This window comes from Balaenoptera borealis (assembly GCF_965194805.1).
Source record: "Balaenoptera borealis genome assembly, chromosome: 9".
NCBI lineage: Eukaryota > Metazoa > Chordata > Mammalia > Artiodactyla > Balaenopteridae > Balaenoptera > Balaenoptera borealis.
This window is the reverse complement of record NC_138873.1, coordinates 117,533,112-117,552,655: the sequence shown is the minus strand read 5'-3', so window position 1 is coordinate 117,552,655 and position 19,544 is coordinate 117,533,112. Positions and strand designations below refer to the sequence as shown.

The 19,544-nt window shown below is 36.5% G+C and overlaps 1 long non-coding RNA gene across 1 annotated transcript in view; it reads right to left on the bottom strand.

Annotated features, from left to right (window-relative positions):
• Positions 1–6,164: 6,164 nt before the first annotated feature.
• The window catches only part of LOC309634712, a 125,553-nt gene continuing 112,173 nt past the window's right edge, over positions 6,165–19,544 (bottom strand). The window contains exon 5 of the long non-coding RNA XR_014248322.1: positions 6,165–19,415. This is a non-coding gene — a long non-coding RNA (uncharacterized lncRNA). The remainder of the gene's footprint in view (positions 19,416–19,544) is intronic.

The window sequence follows — 19,544 nt, the reverse complement described above, 5'->3', positions numbered from 1 at the left end:
TGATGATTAGAAATCTAGGGGAACCCAGCCAATATCACCCTTCTTCTATCTCTGAGTTCAAAGCCAACTGAAAGTTAAGAGAACCCATGACATTATCTTTATTAGAGATAAAGGCTGATATTGGAGAACATTGCTTATATTTTCAATTTAGTAAACTTTCTCACAATTAAAAACACTAAAAATACAACTAGAGTGACCTAACTAGGGTTTTGCCTGGGACTGAAGGAGTTCCTGGGACATAGGACGTTGAGTACTGCAACTAGCATTCCACCGAGCGGGCCTGTACTTTCGGTTGCATGGTGCATGGATGTCCCCATGACCATCTTAGGGCTGAAATTTAATGTAGTCTTATTCTTTATAATAGAGCTTCCCTTTGAAGAAGAATCTCAGCCCAGTACAATTTTCTGAGGCAGAATGCTCTGGGAAAGAGTTTAGCCTCTGATCAACTCTTCTTATTAGGTAGCCTACACTACCTCCACTCTTTCTCTATGACAATTTTTTGGGTTTTTTTTTTTTTTTTTTATAGAATAACTTTTTATTCATATAATATAAACTTTTTCATTTACAATAAAATATTTACTCTTTTAATTGTTTTTTCCCTCCTCTCCATTAGATTGAAGGTTCCACACAGAGAGGGATCAAGACTGGTTACCATTGAATACCAGGGTATCTGGCATAGACTAGGTACCTAATAATCATGTGTGAATGAAACAATATGAAAAATTAAATCATACAGGGAAGTAGTATGGGCTCAAATACATCACTTCCATAAGATGATTTTGACCAGGCCCTGGACTCTGGGTCAGCTGGTATGTTCTGGTTTTTCCTCATTCTCAACGAAAACCTGGAATCACCAGAAATGCTCCAATCTTATTATTACTTCTGTTCTACCATTCAGGAAGGGGCAGTCTCCAAATCTCTACCACCTCGCTCACCAACCTATATACAAAGGAAGAAATGAGAGAAATATTGGCATTTAATTATCCCCTATAAGTGATAGCTCTTAGCCTTAAAATAGAAATAATATCTACTTTATTGAGTTTTCTAGGATATTAAATTAGATAATACAATTAAATCAAGTAACCCAATGCTGAGAAAGATAAGTGCTTGCTATTATTAACAAAAACAACAAATAAATTGACTTGAATGGTTTTTTTGATGTTTCTGCTGCAAAATGTGAGAGTCTTCAAGTTTCTGAAGGCTGCATTCAATTTTCTCAGAGATGCTTTTATTAATGCATTCATTCATACATTCAAAATTCTTTATTGCATGTTTATACATGATGTCCTCTTTTATTTTTCTTGACGCTGGCAACAACAAGCATTGACAAAAACTGAATTGCTGCCCTCAAAGAACTCGTCTAAAGAGTCCTGAAATAGTATAGAAAATATCTTAAACAGGAAAGAGAAGACTGTAGAGAAAACTACAATAACAACTGTAAGTGTAACACTTTGAAACTAAGAGGATGAGCTAGCTAAAGAAAGTAGCCAACAACTTTCAATAAACTGATTAATAATATGATGGAAGTTAGAGATTCACAAAAGGAGTAGAAACTACTTAAAGTTGAGAACAGTGCTATCAAAATATGCATGCAAAGTAAATTCCTTTTATAAAATGTTAATGCTGCCTTTATTTTTTTTTAACTTTTTATTTTACATTGCAGTGTAGTTGATTAACAATGTTGTGTTAGTTTCAGGTGTACAGCAAAGTGATTCAGTTATGCATATACATGTATCTACTCTTTTTCAAATTCTTTTTGTATCATTAACATCTATACATTCACTTTTAAGTGTTCTGTTCAGGTAAAGGATGTGAGTTAGAAAAACATCACCAGTGCAGAAGGGGTCAAACGAGCCCTTTCATAAATCAAATATGTGATGTTGGCTAAGCTGCCTGAGTATGTTTTCTCTCTCCTAAAAGGAGGAAGTAGAAAGGCCCATTTAAGCTGTAAAATTTGGTTTCTAAGTCAGGGAAATAACATGTAATTCAACGTTGTTATAATCACCCCCCAGAGGAGGAATACACCTCTATTCCCAAAACGACGTTCAGCCGTCCAGACTGATGACGTGCACCAAGAGATATTAGAGAGAGATTCCTACTTACAAAGTGGGGGGTTTCTGGGGGACGGTGGTTGTCTCTCAAACAAGTTCAAAAATGGCTGAGAGGGCAGAAAGGAGCGATTGGTTTGGGGTTCTATGGTGGTTGGGGGTAGGACTAGAATGAGAGTTCCCAAGTGGGCCGACATGACAAAAAGTTTGAGTCTCCCACCTGTGCCAAAAGAAGCAGCACCCGGACTTTCCTACTTTGCCCAGATGTGGGGCAATAGGGAAAGAGGAAATGGAGCCCTTGAAAGCTATCTGCAAAAACGGAGTCAGACTCTTATCACACACCTGCAGACCAGAGATTTCTCTTCATCAGTGCCAAACCCAGCCACCTTCTAGACTGGTCTTCCTGAGGTGACTGAAATTCATTCATAGAACATGGCTGAACCTTCAGCCCCTTTAGTAACCTAATCATGTTCTCTACTGAGAAAAAAGTCAATGCAGCTAATTCATTAAGCTATATGTTTATGTGTCCTGCACTTACATTTGGGTGTCACATTTGAAGTGTTAAAAATATAAAATGTATAAAAATATAAAATGTACATACAACTGCTAAAATGTATATACAACTGCTTAAAAATGGGTTCGTTTCAGCTGAAAATTCAACAAATTTGCACACTGGCTGGCGTTGCAAAAAAAAAAAAAAATGTATGCCTGATGGTTAATTCTTTTTCCAACAAAATTTGTAATTTTTTAAAATTTAAAACTCTTCTTAAGGTTTTTGAATAAAACTTCTTGGGCAGACATAGAAATCAGGCCACTTTGTAGGCTGAGACTCTCCCTTGCACACGGCATACTCAGAGGCACATGCTCTCTAGAAAAAAAATAATCATAAACATCTGTCTTTTCAGTGGTATTTTTTTTTCACCATAATACATGAAGAGAGTATTCCATGGACATCTATGGCTATAGAAATATGAATTTTTACATGCACTGTTGGAGTCCCTGGTTTAATAAAAGCTTAGTGAAGTGTGGAAAATATGTAAAATATGTTGATTTACTATCTCTCAGAGAATTTCTAAGGAAGCATTCATAAACTTGAGTACCTTTAAAAACAAAATGAAATCATTCTACAGGTCTATAGTTTGATGTATTCCCAAGCTAACCATTTTTTTTTAAGCACACCATGGCCATGAGCCTAACTCACTGATTCAGAAGCCCATGGAAAAGAACCTGTGTGCATTCTGATATTTTTGTTGCAAGTTCTAAAGCCTCCCGGTATGGAGATTTTAAATTTTGACTGTGAGCCCACAGAGGTGGGCTGAGATCGATTCTACTCAAAGACAGAGAAATGGGCTAGAACTTGCAAAGTCTGTGTGACCCACACAGCAGAGCATTGATCAGACTCATGGGCATTCATGGCAACAGGTCACACATTTTTCTTCATAGATTTACATAATCTAAAAAATACATTTATTTTCCTCACCGAAAACCAGAAATTGAGTTCTCATAACAGTCCTGTCATCTATGTTGCCTAATGTATTTAGACAATCCACAGAATGTGCTGACTACAACAAGCTTTACCTAAACACAAAAAACATGTCAGTGTTTTTGTATTAAAAATGATTTCCAGCTGCCTTTTTAAAAAACTACCCAGTACCTGATTTTCCTCTTAGAATTTTCTAATCAGTGCACTACATTCAATGCCTCAGGATAATTGAAGGTCCTAAACGAGACTTGAGTTACCCTGAAGATTACTATTTACAGGAGTTTTCATCCTATTATGTTTAAGGTGACATAATAAAGCATACATTCAAGAAAATTGTCAATATAGAAAAAATACAGTGTGAAAAAGAAACGTATTAAAAACCTAGATGAATACAGTTATTGCAACTGACATTAAATGCGGCTCTAAATTATCTGGCAGTTACAGCAAAGGTGAAATATAAATAATATTTTGTTTTAATCGTTGGATAAGAAAATTTATTTCAGCAATCAGTATAGAAGATATTCTATTATTCTATTGGTTTTATAAAGAGAACTACAGAACAATAAAAAAACGTTTATGGAGAACATGCAAAACATTTTGTTGTGAAGCCATTTCTTATTTTGACCCTTAATAATATTAGACCAAAAGTAGCATGAAAGTTTATTTCCATGAAGGCATTTCTGTGAGGATATTGGGAAACAGCTGATGGGCTACTGGTTCCACATCTATTCAGTACTATAGATCATAGTACCCATATTAGAGCTTGGTCCACTGGAACAGGATCTTCCGGATGTTTTAAAAATACAGTTTGCTGAACCTCCACCTAGGTGCATTGGTTCAGAGTCTCTGATGGTAGAATCAATCCTCACGTTGACATTGTCAGGTAATTTTTTTTGGGTTAAAGTATAATAAGCAAAAATAAAATTAACTTTTTTAGTGGAAAGTTCTGTGAGTATTGACAGCACACAAACCCACATGTTGAGAAAACACTTCAGGTGATATTTTTTTTTATCCACGGAATTTGATCACCATTGATGACACCAGTGGTTCTCAAAATGTGTGTCAGAGTCACCCGGAAGACTTGTTAAAACATACCCTGCTGTGCTCCATCCCCCAAACTTCTGATTTAGCAGACCCGGGGAGGGTCCTGATCATTTGTAATTCTGACAAGTGCTATAGGCGTTGTTTCTGCTGCTGATCTGTGAGGCACACTGAGAAACACTGGGCTAGAACAATGGTTCCCAACCTTCTCTGTCCATCACAATCACTAGGGAATTCTTCTCAAAAACATGAATTCCTGGGCTCCATCTTCTTCGTCATACTAACTTAATTGGTCCACAGTGGATCCCAGACGGACAGTTTTTCAAGAAGTCCCCAGGCAATTTTAATATTCAGCCAAGGTTGAGAACTACTGTCATAATGGAAAGGATGGATATCATTTATTTTGGTCATCTCTTTGGAGTACACACTGGCTGGACATTTAAAAAAAATATGTATTTATTTGGCTGCGTCGGGTCTTCTTTGTGGCACCAGGGCTTCTCTCTAGTTGTGGTGCGTGGGCTCTAGAGTGCATAGGTTCAGTTGCCCCACGGTGTGTGGGATCGTAGTTCCCCAACCAGGAATCGAACCTGTGTCCCCTGCATTGGAAGGCAGATTCCTAACCACTGGACCACCAGGGAAGTCCCCTGGCTGGACTTTTGATATGAACCAAGGAGTCAAGAGCACTGATACTCCTGTTACAAGGCATTGCATTAGATGTTTACATTTTAGTACAGTTACTCTTGAAAAAATATATCTTACTGCCTCCATAAGAAATTGAGGAATAATAGTATGAATTAAAATTAAAAAGAACATGAAGGAAATTAATAAGAGGTAGAGGCAGGAAACAAAACCATTTCTCTCAGATTTTATAACCCATAGTTTGTGATTCATAGTTTGAGTTATCAGATGGTCCTGGGAAAAATGATATTTAGTTGTAAAAATTGAGGATTTGACTTGTCTTATCCCCCACATGCCAGTTTTACAAAGTCATGGACCACTGAAGTACCGTGAGGAAAACTCTGGATCTATTAAAACACCAGATAAAATACATACTAGTTTGCACTTCACAGATATTCACTGTTAAGTATAGGATAAATTATTTCAGTCTGGAAAAAATGGAAGAGTAGATGTTCCAATTTGACCATCTGGGCCATAATATTGCTCTAGTGGGATATCTGATTTTGAGTAATATTGAATTCAGATGAACTTGTCAAGGAGTAATGAATGTCTAATAGCTAAGAGCAAAGTCTAAGGTTTTCTCTGGGGGTAGCTTCTGCAGCAGAAGAATATGTTATGAGGATATATTCTTTTCCAACATTGTTTTTGGTGACAAGATGAAAATATTAACATAGGAAAAATTCATAACCTCATTCTCTCTCCCCAAACAAAATAAGTTTATTTGTTGTCCCTTCTAATTATGTTTTTAATTCATACACCCACAGAAATGTTAATTCTGCAGTTAATTATGCAAACCAATGTAGGCTTGGAGGGCAAAAATGAGGTAGCCTAAGAGGCTAACTAAAGTTGTATTGGAACTTGAGAGGATTGCAAATAGGTAAAGAAAACACACACACACACACACACATACACATACACAGAAACAATGAGAAAAAAAGTAACTTTCGTAGATTGTATTAACGGCCCCAATTCTTCTCTACTACTTACATTGTATTGAGGCTCATTGCATTTAACTGTAGCTTCTGCTCTGACTTTTGGTTCTACCACGTGACATGTTTTGGCCAACGAGAAGTTAGCATAGGTAGTGAAAGCAGAGACTTGAAAAGCAGAGCGTGTGCAACGGGCTTGATGGTTCTTGCCCTCTGCCATCACCATGAAAAGAACATGCCTGGATGAAACTTCTAAAGGATGAGACATGTGTAACCAACCCAAGTGCTCTCAGCCATCCCAGTCAAGATCACTCCATATCCATCAATAAGCAGATGATTTCAGCTTGTGAACAAGGTTGGCCAAGTTCAGCAGAGCTGCTTAGCTGACCCATAGCCAACCATGTATGTTGTGCAAGCCCAGTCCAAATCGATAGAGCCTTCAGTTTTGCGAGCTAAAAATATTTATTGTTTATATGTCTAAGTTTTCGCGGTTGTTGCTTTGCAACATCATTATAATGACAGATAACTGATACACAGCTGGAGCATTTAAGTTTAAGACAATTTAAGAAGAGATAGACCAGAGGTGGAGAAATCTTTTAGAGCTAGCTGTCATTAGAGAGAGAACAGGCAAAATAAAGTGGTTTTCAAGAAGATTCAATGTGTGTTTTGAATAGAACACTTTTTAACATTATTTAAGAGATTTTAGGTAAATTTTACATTTTTTCCAGTTAATTTTGATTGTCATATTTCAATTTCATTCAAGATAATTTAGGCTGTCTGGCCTTGACACTAAAAAAAGCATACTTAAACGTTAATGGGTTATATTTAATATGAATTTACAGAACAACAACAACAACAAATTCAGGAAACTGCAGCCCAGGCTAAGGCCACAGTCAAAATGTACTTGGAACACCCTAGAGATGAAACATAAAATCATCATCTTTTGATTTCAAAAGCTGCTATAGACTACTTCAGAAAGATAGGCAGGATAATATGAAAATACACTTTAGAAAAATTTATTTGTGCTTAATGGACTGAATTAACAGAATTATAAATCACTCATAGAATTTGAATTAATAAAATGATCTAAAATGAGAATAAATCTTCCAGATTCCCAGGTTTTTGAGCCAAAACAATTTTTATAAAGTAGTTGGGAGTGGGTTGCTGTCAATAAACCTGGTGTAGCTGTTGGTATTCTCCAAGTATCTGAATGAGCTCTCATTTGAGTTGAGATTTTTACTAAGTATTTGGATAAAATTATGCAAAATGATCCCAATGATTTTAACAGATAGAAACAGTTTTCTAGGAAAAAAAGTTTTCTAAAAATTTTCTTAAAAAATAATTTAAGGAAAAGCAACCATTGCCATTTTCACCAATAGGTGAAAGTTTTTAACTAGATGAACTCAACTCTAAAAGATGTAATAATAATCACCACAGCCAAACACTGATGGATGGGAGAATCATTTTAAATGTCATTTCTTAGAGATAAATTGATAACTATTAAATTTTAATAGGAGATGATTAAATAAATATGGTACATCCATATTATGTAATATGCTTTAGAATTTTAGATCACAGTTTAAAGTAACTTTAATGAACAGGAAAAAAAAACTAACAATATAAAACTAAGGACAAAGGCAAAATTAAAAACCACATACAATATGAATCATATGCTATAAATACATATAAATTTGATGTTAAAATCTTTTTTATTAATTAAATGTTTAATTCTAGTTCTCGTTTCCTGTGCAAGCAGCAAGTTCTATATCATTTGCTTAGCATGGCTCCTTCCCCCTTCCTTGGTTCATTCTCCAGTACCAAATACCTTAAAACTTACAGGAAAATAAGGAGAAAGAGCCTTCTGCAATTGAAACATACTGACTGTTATCAGTATTTTTGCTAAATAATGACACTATTGCTGTATGTGACAATGCTGTTTGGACAGGCTATGTAGGTGATCTATAATCACCTGACCACAAGTTAGCCTTTCAACCTTCACCATTTCTGTGAAGGCCATGGTTTCAGTAGCAAATTGTACAGACATTTCTGGAACCATCTTCTTACTAGGTCTTGCCAACTCCATATGCCAGGTACACTGAGTCACAAAACTACAGAGGGTACTTTTACTCTATATTTTATGTAAATAGAACCCCTGAAATAATACACCATAGCAGTGCTATCCATGATAATCTGTGTGAATAGGGCAGAATCTCTGCTTTCTAAGATACCAGAAAACTCAGTCTTTCTCTCTCAATCTTGAGGGTGTTATCTTCCAGCAATGAGTCAATCCCTCTTTCCTCTTGAAACAATAGCATCAAACCTCCTTTTCTTTCAGGAAATCTGACCTAATCCTTTTGTGGGCAAAAGGATTTCAGAGCAAAGCCATGCTCTCTGTGTGTGTGTGTGTGTGTGTGTGTGTGTGTGTGTGTGCGCACACACACACAGAGGTTGTCCCTAAGACAATCTTCCCCTACTTGGCCAGAACACACACTTAAAAAGAAGTGCTAGGGAGACCTTCAAGATGGTGGAGAAGTAAGACATGGAGATCACCTTCCTCCCCATAAATACATCAAAAATACATCTATATGTGGAACAACTCCTACAGGACACCTACTGAATGCTGGCAGAAGACCTCAGATTTCCCAAAAGGCAAGAAAATCCCCACATACCTGGGTAGGGCAAAAGAAAAAAGAAAAAACAGAGACAAAAGAATAGGGATGGGACCCACACCTCTGGGAGGGAGCTGCGAAGGAAGAAAAGTTTCCACACACTAGGGAGTCCCTTCACTGGTGGGAATGGGGTGGGTGGGGAGAAGCTTTGGGGCCACAGAGGAGAGCACAGCAACAGGGGTGCAGAGGGCAAAGCGGAGAGATTCCCACACAGAGGATCAGTGCCAACCAGCACTCACCAGCCTGAGAGGCTTGTCTGCTCACCTGCCAGGGCAGTTGTGGGCTGGGAGCTGAGGCTCGGGCTTCGGAGGTCAGATCCCAGGGAGAGGTCTGGGGTCGGCTGCATGAACACAGCCTGAAGGGGGCTAGTGCGCCACAGCTAGCTGGGAGGGAGTCTGTGAAAATTCTGGACCTGCCAGAGAGGCATGAGACCTTTGTTTCAGGGTGCAGGAGGAGAGGAGATTCCTTCCCACTGTGCCCACAAGAGGCAGAGAAATGCCTAAGCAACCACCAGAGATAGGTGCAAGCCGCAGCTATCATCTCGGACCCCAGAGATGGGCATGGAACCCTAATGCTGCTGCTGCTGTCACCAAGAATCCTGTGTGCAAGTGCAGGTCACCATCCACAGCCCCCAGGAGCATGTGCACCACACCACTGCCAGGGTCCCAGGATCCAGGGACAAGTTCCCCAGGGAAACACATGGTGTGCCTCAGGCTGTTGCAATATCAAGCCAGCCTCTGCCACCTCAGACTCACCCCACATTCCAATTATGACTACTGTACCCCTCTCTCCCCCCTGGCCTGAGTGAGCAAGAGAGTCCTAATCAGCTGTTGCATTCACCTCCTTCTGTCTGGTCAGGTAACAGACTCCTGAGGGCAGCCTACACACAGAGGCAGGGCCAAAACAGAAGCTGAACCCAAGGAGCTGTGTGAAAAAAGAAGAGAAAGGGAAATTTCTCTGTGCAGCTATGGGAGCAGCAGATTAAATCCCCACAATCTACTTGATAAACCCTGCATCTGTGGAATACCTGAATAGACAATGAATGCTCCCAAAATTGAGGCGGTGGATTTTGGGAGCAAATGTAGACTTGAGGTTTGCTTTCTGCATCTAATTTGTTTCTGGTTTTATGTTTATCTTAGTTTAGTATTTAGTGTTTATTATCACTCGTGGATTTGTTTATTGGTTTTGTTGTTCTCTTCCATTCTTAAAATATATATATATTTTTTCTCCTTTTCCTCTTTTTGTGAGTGTGTATGTGTATGCTTCTTTTTGTGATTTTGTCTGTATAGGTTTGCTTTTACCATTTGTCCTAGGGTTCTGTCTGTTCGGTTTTTTTTGTTTTTGTTTTTTGGGTTTTTTTTTTTTATGTTATTCTTTCTTGTTTGTTTTTTCTTCCTTTTCTTCTGAGCCCTGTGGCTGGCAGGGTCTTGGTTCTCCAGCTGGGTGTCGGGACTGAGCCTCCGAGGGGGTAGGGCTGACTCGAGGATATTGGATCACAAGAAACCCCCCGGCCCCACATAATATCAATTGACAAGAGCTCTCCCAGAGATCTTCATCTCAACACTAAGACTCAGCTCCACCCAACGGCCAGCAAGTTCCAATGCTAGATACCCCATGCCAAACAACTAGCAAGACAGGAACAAAACACCACCCATTAGCAGAGAGGCAGCCTAAAGTCATACTAAGTTCACAGACACTCCAAAACACACCACTGGACACGGCCCTGCCCACCAGAAGGACAAGATACAGCCCCACCCACCCAAACACAGGCACGAGTTCCCTCCACCAGGAAGCCCAAACAAGCCACTGAACCAACCCCACCCACTGGAGGCAGACACCAAAACTAACAGGAAATACGAACCTGCAGCTTGCAAAAAGGACACCCCAAACACAGTAAGTTAAACAAAATGAGAAAAAAAAGAAATATGAAGAAGATGAAGGAGCAAGGTAAAAAACCACCAGACCAAACAAATGAAGAGGAAATAAGCAGCTTACCTGTAAAAGAATTCAAAGTAATGATAGTAAAGATGATCCAAAATTTTGGAAATAGAAGGAAGAAAATAAAAGAAACATTTAATGAGGACTTAGAAAAATAAAAGAGCAAACAAACCATGATGAACAACACAATAAATGAAATTAAAAATTCTCTAGAAGGAATCAATAACAGAATAACTGAGGCAGAAGAATGGATAAGTGACCTGGAAGATAACATAGTGGAAAAACTATCACAGAGCAGAATAAAGAAAAAAGAATGAAAAGAATTGAGGACAGTCTCAGAGACCTCTGGGACAACATTAAATGCACCAACATTCAAATTATAGGGGTCCCAGAGGAAGAAGAGAAAAAGAAAGTGTCTGAGAAAATATTTGAAGAGAATAGAGTTGAAAACTTCCCTAATACAGGAAAGGAAATAGTCAGGTCCAGAGAGCACAGAGAGTCCCATACAGGATAAATCCAAGGACAAACATGCCAAGACACATACTAATCAAAATATCAAAAATTAAATACAAAGAAAAAATATTAAAAGCAACAAGGGAAAAGCAACAAATAACATAGAAGGGAAATCCCATAAGGTTAACAGCTGATCTTTCAGCAAAAACTCTGCAAGCCACAGGGGAGTGGCAGGGCATATTTAAAGTGATGAAAGCGAAAAACATACCACCAAGATTACTCTACCCAACAGAGATCTCATTCAGATTTGACGGTGAAATTTAAACCTTTACAGACAAGCAAAAGCTAAGATATTCAGCACCACCAAAACAGCTTTACAACAAATGCTAAAGGAATTTCTCTAGGCAGAAAACACAAGAGAAGGAAAAGAACTACAGTAACAAACCAAAAAAATTAAGAAAATGGTAATAGGAACATACATATCAATACTTACTTTAAATGTAAATGGATTAAATGCTCCAACCAAAGGACATAGACTGGCTGAATGGATACCAAAACAAGACCCATATATATGCTGTCTACAAGAGAACCACTTCAGATCTAGGGACACATACAGACTGAAAGTGAGGGGATGGAAAAACATACTCCATGCAAATGGAAAACAAAAGAAAGCAGGAGTAGCAATTCTCATATCAGACGAAATAAACTATAAAAGACTATTACAAGAGACAAAAAAGGACACTACATAAAGATCAAGGGATCAATCCAAGAAGAAGATATAACAATTGTAAATATTTATGCACCCAACATAAGAGCACCACAATACATAAGGCAAATGCTAACAGCTCTGAAAGAGGAAATCGACAATAACACAATAATAGTAGGGGACTTTAACACCCTACTTTCACCAATGGACAGATCAACCAAAATGAAAATAAATAAGGAAACACAAGCTTTAAATTACACATTAGACCAGATAGACTTAATTGATATTTATAGGAAATTCCATCCAAAAACAACAGAAAACACTTTCTTCTCAAGTGCTCATGGAACATTCTCCAGGATAGATCATATCTTGGATCACAAATCAAGCCTTGGTAAATTTAAGAAAATTGAAATCATATCAAGTATCTTTTCTGACCACAATGCTATAAGACTACATATCATTACAGGAAAAAACTAAATACAAACATATGGAGGCTAAACAATACGCTAGTAAATAACCAAGAAATCACTGAAGAAATCAAAGGAGAAATCAAAAAATACCTAGAAACATATGACAATGAAAACACAATGATCCAAAGCCTATGGGATGCAGCAAAAGCAGTTCTAAGAGGGAAGTTTTTAGCAATACAATGCTACCTCAAAAAACAAGAAAAATCTCAAATAAACAACCTAATCTTACACCTAAAGGAAATAGAGAAAGAAGAACAAAAAACCCCCAAAGTTAGCAGAAGGAAAGAAATCATAAAGATCAGATCAGAAATAAATGAAAAAGAAATGAAGGAAACAGTGGCAAAGATCAATAAAACTAAAAGCTGGTTCTTTGAGAAGATAAACAAAATTGATAAACCATTAGCCAGACTCAAGAAAAAAAAAGGAAGAAGACTCAAATCAATAGAGTGAAATGAAAAAGGAGAGGTAAAAATTGACACTGCAGAAATACAAAGGATTATGAGAGACTAATACAAGCAACTATATGCCAATAAAATGGACAACCTGGAAGAAATGAACAAATTATTAGAAAAGTACAGCCTTCAAAAACTGAACCAGGAAGAAATAGAAAATATAAACAGACAAATCACAAGCACTGAAATTGAAACCGTGATTAAAAATCATCCAACAAACAAAAGCCCAGGACCAGATGTCATCACAGGTGAATTCTATTAAACATTTAGAGAAGAGCTAACACCCATCCTTCTCAAACTCTTCCAAAATATAGCTGAGGGAGGAACACTCCCAAACTCATTCTACAAGGCCACCATCACCCTAATACCAAAACCAGACAAAGATGCCACAAAAAAAGAAAACTACAGGCCAATATCACTGATGAACATAGATGCAAAAATCCTCAACAAAATACTAGCAACAGAATGCAACAGCACATTAAAAGGATCATACACCATGATCAAGTGGGGTTTATCCCAGGAATGAAAGGATTCGTCATCACTGTTCGCAGCTGACATGATACTATACATAGAGAATCCTAAAGATGCTACCAGAAAACTACTAGAGCTAATCAATGAATTTGGTAAAGTAGCAGGATACAAAATTAATGCACAGAAGTCTCTTGCATTCCTATACACTAACGATGAAAATTCTGAAAGAAAAATTAAGGAAACACTCCCATTTACCATTACAACAAAAGAATAAAATACATAGGAATAAACGTTCCTAAGGAAGTAAAAGAAAGATGGAGAGATATACCATGTTCTTGGATTGGAAGAATCAACATTGTGAAAATGACTATATTACCCGAAACAATCTACAGATTCATTGCAATCCCTATCAACCTACCAATGGCATTTTTCACAGACATAGAACAAAAAATTTCACAATTTGTATGGAAACATTAAAGACTCCAAATAGCCAAAGCAATCTTGAGAAAGAAAAACGGAGCTGGAAGCATCAGGGTCCCTGACCTCAGACTACACTACAGAGCTACAGTAATCAAGCCAGTTTGGTACTGGCACAAAAACAGAAATATAGACCAATGGAACAGGATAGAAAGCCCAGAGATAAACCCATGCACATATGGTCACCTTATCTTTGACAAAGGAGGCAAGAGTACATAATAGAGAAAAGACAGCCTCTTCAATAAATGGTGCTAATATGTATAGCTGATTCACTTTGTATACAGCAGAAACTAACACACCATTGTAAAGCAATTATACTCCACTAAAGATGTTAAAAAATTAAATTAAATTAAAAAATAAGTGGTGCTGGGAAAACTGGACAGCTACATGTAAAAGAATCAAACTAGAACACTTCCTAACACCATACACAAAAATAAATCAAAACGGATTAAAGACCTAAATATAAAGCCAGACACTATAAATCTCTTAGAGGAAAACATAGGCAGAACACTCTATGACATAAATCACAGCAAGATCCTTTTTGACCCAGCTCCTAGAGAAATGGAAAGAAAAACAAAAATAAACAAGTGGGACCTAAAGAAACTTAAAAGCTTTTGCACAGCAAAGGAAACCATAAACAAGAACAAAAGACAACCCTCAGAATGGGAGAAAATATTTGCAAAGGAAGCAACTGATGAAGGATTAATCTCCAAAATTTATAAGCAGCTCATGCAGCTCAATATCAAAAAAACAAACCACCCAATCCAAAAATGGGCAGAGTACCTTAATCGACACTTCTCTAAAGAAGATATACAGATTGCCAGCAAACACATGAAAGGATGCTCAACAACACTAATCATTAGAGAAATGCAAATCAGAACCACAATGAGGTATCACCTCACACCGGTCAGAAAGGCCATCATTAAAAAATCTAGAAACAGTAAATGCTGGAGAGGGTGTGGAGAAAAGGGAACCCTCTTGCACTGTTGGTGGGAATGTAAATTGATACAGCCACCATGGAGGACAGTATGGAGGTTCCTTAAAAAACTAAAAATAGAATTACCATATGACCCAACAATCCCACTACTGGGCATATACCCTGAGAAAACCATAATTCAAAAAGAGACATGTACCACAATGTTCATTGCAGCACTATTTGCAATAGCCAGGATATGGAAGCAACCTAAGTGTTCATGGACAGATGAATGGATAAAGAAGATGTGGCACATATATGCAATGGAATATTACTCAGCCATAAAAAGAAATGAAATGGAGGTATTTGTAGTGAGGTGGGTGAACCTAGAGTCTGTCATATAGAGTGAAGTAAGTCAGAGAGAGAAAAACAAATACCGTATGCTAACACATATATATGGAATCTAAAAAAAAGAAAAATGGTTCTGATGAACCTAGGAGAAGGACAGGAAAAAGATGCAGAGGTAGAGAATGGACTTGAGGACACGGGGAGGGAGAAGGATAAGCTGGGATGAAGTGAAAGAGTAGCATGGACATATATACACTACAAAATGTAAAAAAGATAGCCAGTGGGAAGCAGCTGCATAGCACAGGGAGAGCAGCTTGGTGTTTTGTGACCACCTAGAGGGGTGGGAGTGAGTCACAAGAGGAAGGGGATATGGGGATATATGTATATGTATAACTGATTCACTTTGTTATAGAGCAGAAACTAATACAACATCGTGAAGCAATTATACTTTAAGATGTTAAAAAAAAAAGTGCTCTTAATATTACATCTAAGCAAATGTAACTCCACAACTCAAGAATGCAAAGTTTAATGTGCTTTCCTTTTAAAGAGTTGGGGGAAGTTGATTTTTTTTTTTTATTTGCAGTATTGTTTGTTGTAACAACATATATTTTTAAGAAAACATCTTTTAAAAAAACAATTTAACATTAAGTCAATGATATGGCACAATTATCACACACATACAATATTTTATATTTAGGAGAATATCGAAATATTCAAAGGAAAAGCTAAATTAATATGAGGAAATCTAAATCTGGTTTTTGTCACAGATACCAATGCAGGACAGAGTAGACATTTTAGGCACAAACAGAGAAGAAAAGTCCTGTAAGTGGAAAATCAATGACTCCAAATTTATTGTGATTCTGCATATCCTGAATATCCAGTCCAGAAATAAACCTATACATATATAGTCAATCAACTTTTAAGAAAGACACCAAAATCTATTGAATGGGAAAATCTTGTCAACAAATGATGCTGTGACAAATGGATAAATGTGTGGGAAATGAATCTTAACTCTTACCTCTCATCACACACAAAAATTAATTTGGGATGGATCATAAACTTAAACATAAATGCTAAAACTACAAAAATTATAGAAAAAAATTTAAAAATATATTTGTGATAGGAGAGAGCAAGAAGTTCTTGGAACCAAAGGGCACTAATCACAAAAAAACAAAATTGATTTGGTAGCCATAATAATGGTCCTGAGAAATATCTATGCTTTAGTCACCAGAATCTGTAAATATGTTACGTGTGAAAAGGTACTTTGCAGATGTGATAAAGGGTATGGACTTTGAATAAGGAGGCTATCTGGTAGACCCCATCTAACCACATTAGTCCTTAAAAGTAAAGAAAATTTCCCAGCTGGGTCAGAGAGGAGTGATACAGAAGGAGGAAGAGAGATTCAGAGTGTGAAAGGGACCATCCATCATTCCTGGCTCTGAAGATGGAGGAAGGAGACATGAGCTAAAGACTGCAGGAAACTTCTCGAATCTGGGAACAACCTTTGGTAAGGAGCTAGCAGGAAAACCAGAATCTCAGTCCTACAACTGCAATGAACTGAATTCTGCCAACAAACCAAATGAACAAGGAACAGATCCCACCCATAGAGCCTCCAGCAAGGAATGGATTCTGCTGATCTCTTGGTTTTAGCTCTGTGAGACCCATATTAGATTTACAGAACTTTAAGATTGTAGATTTTTGTTTTTAAAGTTGCTAAGTTTTTGGCAATTAGTTACGGCATCAGTTGAAAATATATTCAGATGAATTAGAGTTCATCACAATTTTAAACTTCTGCTAATCAAAAGTCACCATTAAAAAGATGAAAAGGCAAGTCACAGACTAGGAGGAAATATTTACAATGTGTATATCTGACAAAGAACTTTTATCTGGAATATAGAATGATCTCCTACAAATCAATACCAAAAAGAAAAAAACTTCATTTTTTAAAGGGGCAAAGGATTTGAACAGACATTTAATAAAATAACATATGCAAAAGATCAAAAAGCAAAAGTTCATATTCATTCATCAGTGAAATTAAAATTAAAACCACATTATAAGAACATTTCCTACCCACAGAAAGACTAAAATGAAAAAGACTGACATCACCAAGTGTGGTCAAGGATGTGGAGAAATTAAAACTCTTTGCACATGACAGATGTGAAGGTAAAAGTGTACAACTTTTGAAAACAGTTTGGCATTTTCTTAAAAAGTTGAACATACACCTCCCCAGGAAACTATTTACCAGATATTTACCCAAGATAAAAATATATTAAAATAAAACTTGTACAAGAATATTCACAGCAGCTTTATTTGTAAGTGTCCAGAACTTAAAACAAGCCAATGCCCATCCACAAGAGAATAAACAGTAGTATAGTCATATAATGGAATATTATTCAACAGTAGAAAAGAATGAATAGTAGTTCAACAAAAATAAACATGGATAAATTTCAAAATATTATGTTGCGTGAAAGAATCAGGTTACAAAAGAGTACAAACTCTATGATTCCATTTATATGAATTTCAAGAACAGTAATAGAAATCAAAAGAGGGATTGCCTATGGGAGTGACCGGAAGGTCACATGAGGGAACTTTCTGGGGTGATGGAAACATTCTACATCTTGTTTGGAGTAGTGGTTTCTATTTATTTATCAAAACTCCTTGAATTCTACTCTTAAGTTGTATTGTACTTTGTGCATTTCATTGTATGTAATTTTCCCTCAATATTTTTTTGTCATTCTGGAAAGTTTAACAAGAAGTATATGTGTATTAGAAGTGCAATAATTCTAAAGATTTTGAAGTCAGAATTGGAGCAAACTGTTGAAAATTATTCATTCAACAAACCTTTGCATTAAGAAAATGCTACTTGACTGGAACTGTGTTAGTTTCAATAAATGCAATGATAGATAACCGTGAACCCTTCCAATTAAATAGTGCAAGAAACAAAACAAAACAAAAAAGCTATACACACAATTTTTTTTTAGATATAAGGCAATAGTTACCAAACTCAACAACAATATGAACATTGAGACTTAACTTCCCCTGTCCCCTGGTTTAGTACCAATTCTTTAGAAAGCATAAAGAAGAAGAGAGAGACTAATTGGTCTTATTTACAGTGTATTTTCAACACCTGTTAAATGCTTTTCACTTATGACATGCTCCAAAATGTCTAATAAGTGAATATATAAATAAAACATTTTAAGTTTAAAAAAATATATGTTGGTGAGGAGGCAGTGGGGTTTTCACAGTGTCCTAAGAGCTGTAGTACATTTTTTCCTGTATTTTGCTTGCTCAGGTCTTGTTGTGGAGTCAAATTTCATTTAAAACATTTTAATTTTCATATTTTAAAAATAGTTTTCTTTTTATTATAAAAGTAATATAATTACACGAAATTCAATCATATTAGAAAGAATAAAGGGGAAAGAAAAAACCATCTCGTAGTCAATCCAGAAATAACTACTTTTAATACTTCTGTTATATATTTTGCAAGGATTTATCTATAATAGAAATATATTTATATACAATCATAGTAAATGACCTTATATATTTATACATTTATAACTTTCAGCATACTGTGAAATTCCATGTTAAAAAATAACAGATAAGGAATGGTGATTTAAGCATTTAAAAATACTTGATGGCTATATTGTGTTCCCTTGTAGGTAAATATCATAATTTTTTTAAAGTTCCTTAATTATATATTAAGTTGTCTTTTTTATTGTCATATTGCTCATGTAAATGACACTGTTGCATCAAACTTTATAGACTACTACATTTTTAAAGGCTTAGAATAATCAAGAAACATTTTGTGAAAAGTATAGTAATAACTAAAAACATGATAAATTGACTTCAATTGTTGAAGCATATTGGGTGATAGCTGTGTACACGTGTGAGTGTGTGAGTGTGTGTGTGTGTGTGTGTGTGTGCTGGCTGAGGAGGGGGTTCTGAAAATTTACAGTAAGTGCCTCTTCTTCCTATAGTTTTTGTTTGTTTTTTGTACTGGTGAGATCTGTTAAAAATGAACATTATAATGTTCCTCATTGGGGAAAAATATTAATTGCAAAAATATCGCACATAACTTCAGATGTTTATTCATGCAACAGAATACTGGCTTGGCCTTGCAGAAAACATGAAGCTGTATAAACAGAGTACTACATGCAAAAGCCCCTTGATTAACATTAACCACTAGTTTGTAGGGTTGCTTCCTTCCCAAAGATAGCTTCCTTTAGTCACTGTCTGGCATCAGTTTCTTGAGCCCTTTCAAAGAGCAGAATCAGTGGGGACAATTGTGCTGGTCAGGAAAGAAGGCTTATTGATGTTGCTAAGCATATAGAGTAATATTCTGCGGGAAATGGTAAAGAAAAATAAATCATAACAGGGAACTATAGCAATGTGTTGGTTGTAGCTCTATAGAGAACTATTTCTCTAAAAGCCAAAATATTCACTAGAATATTAAAAATGGTATATTTTC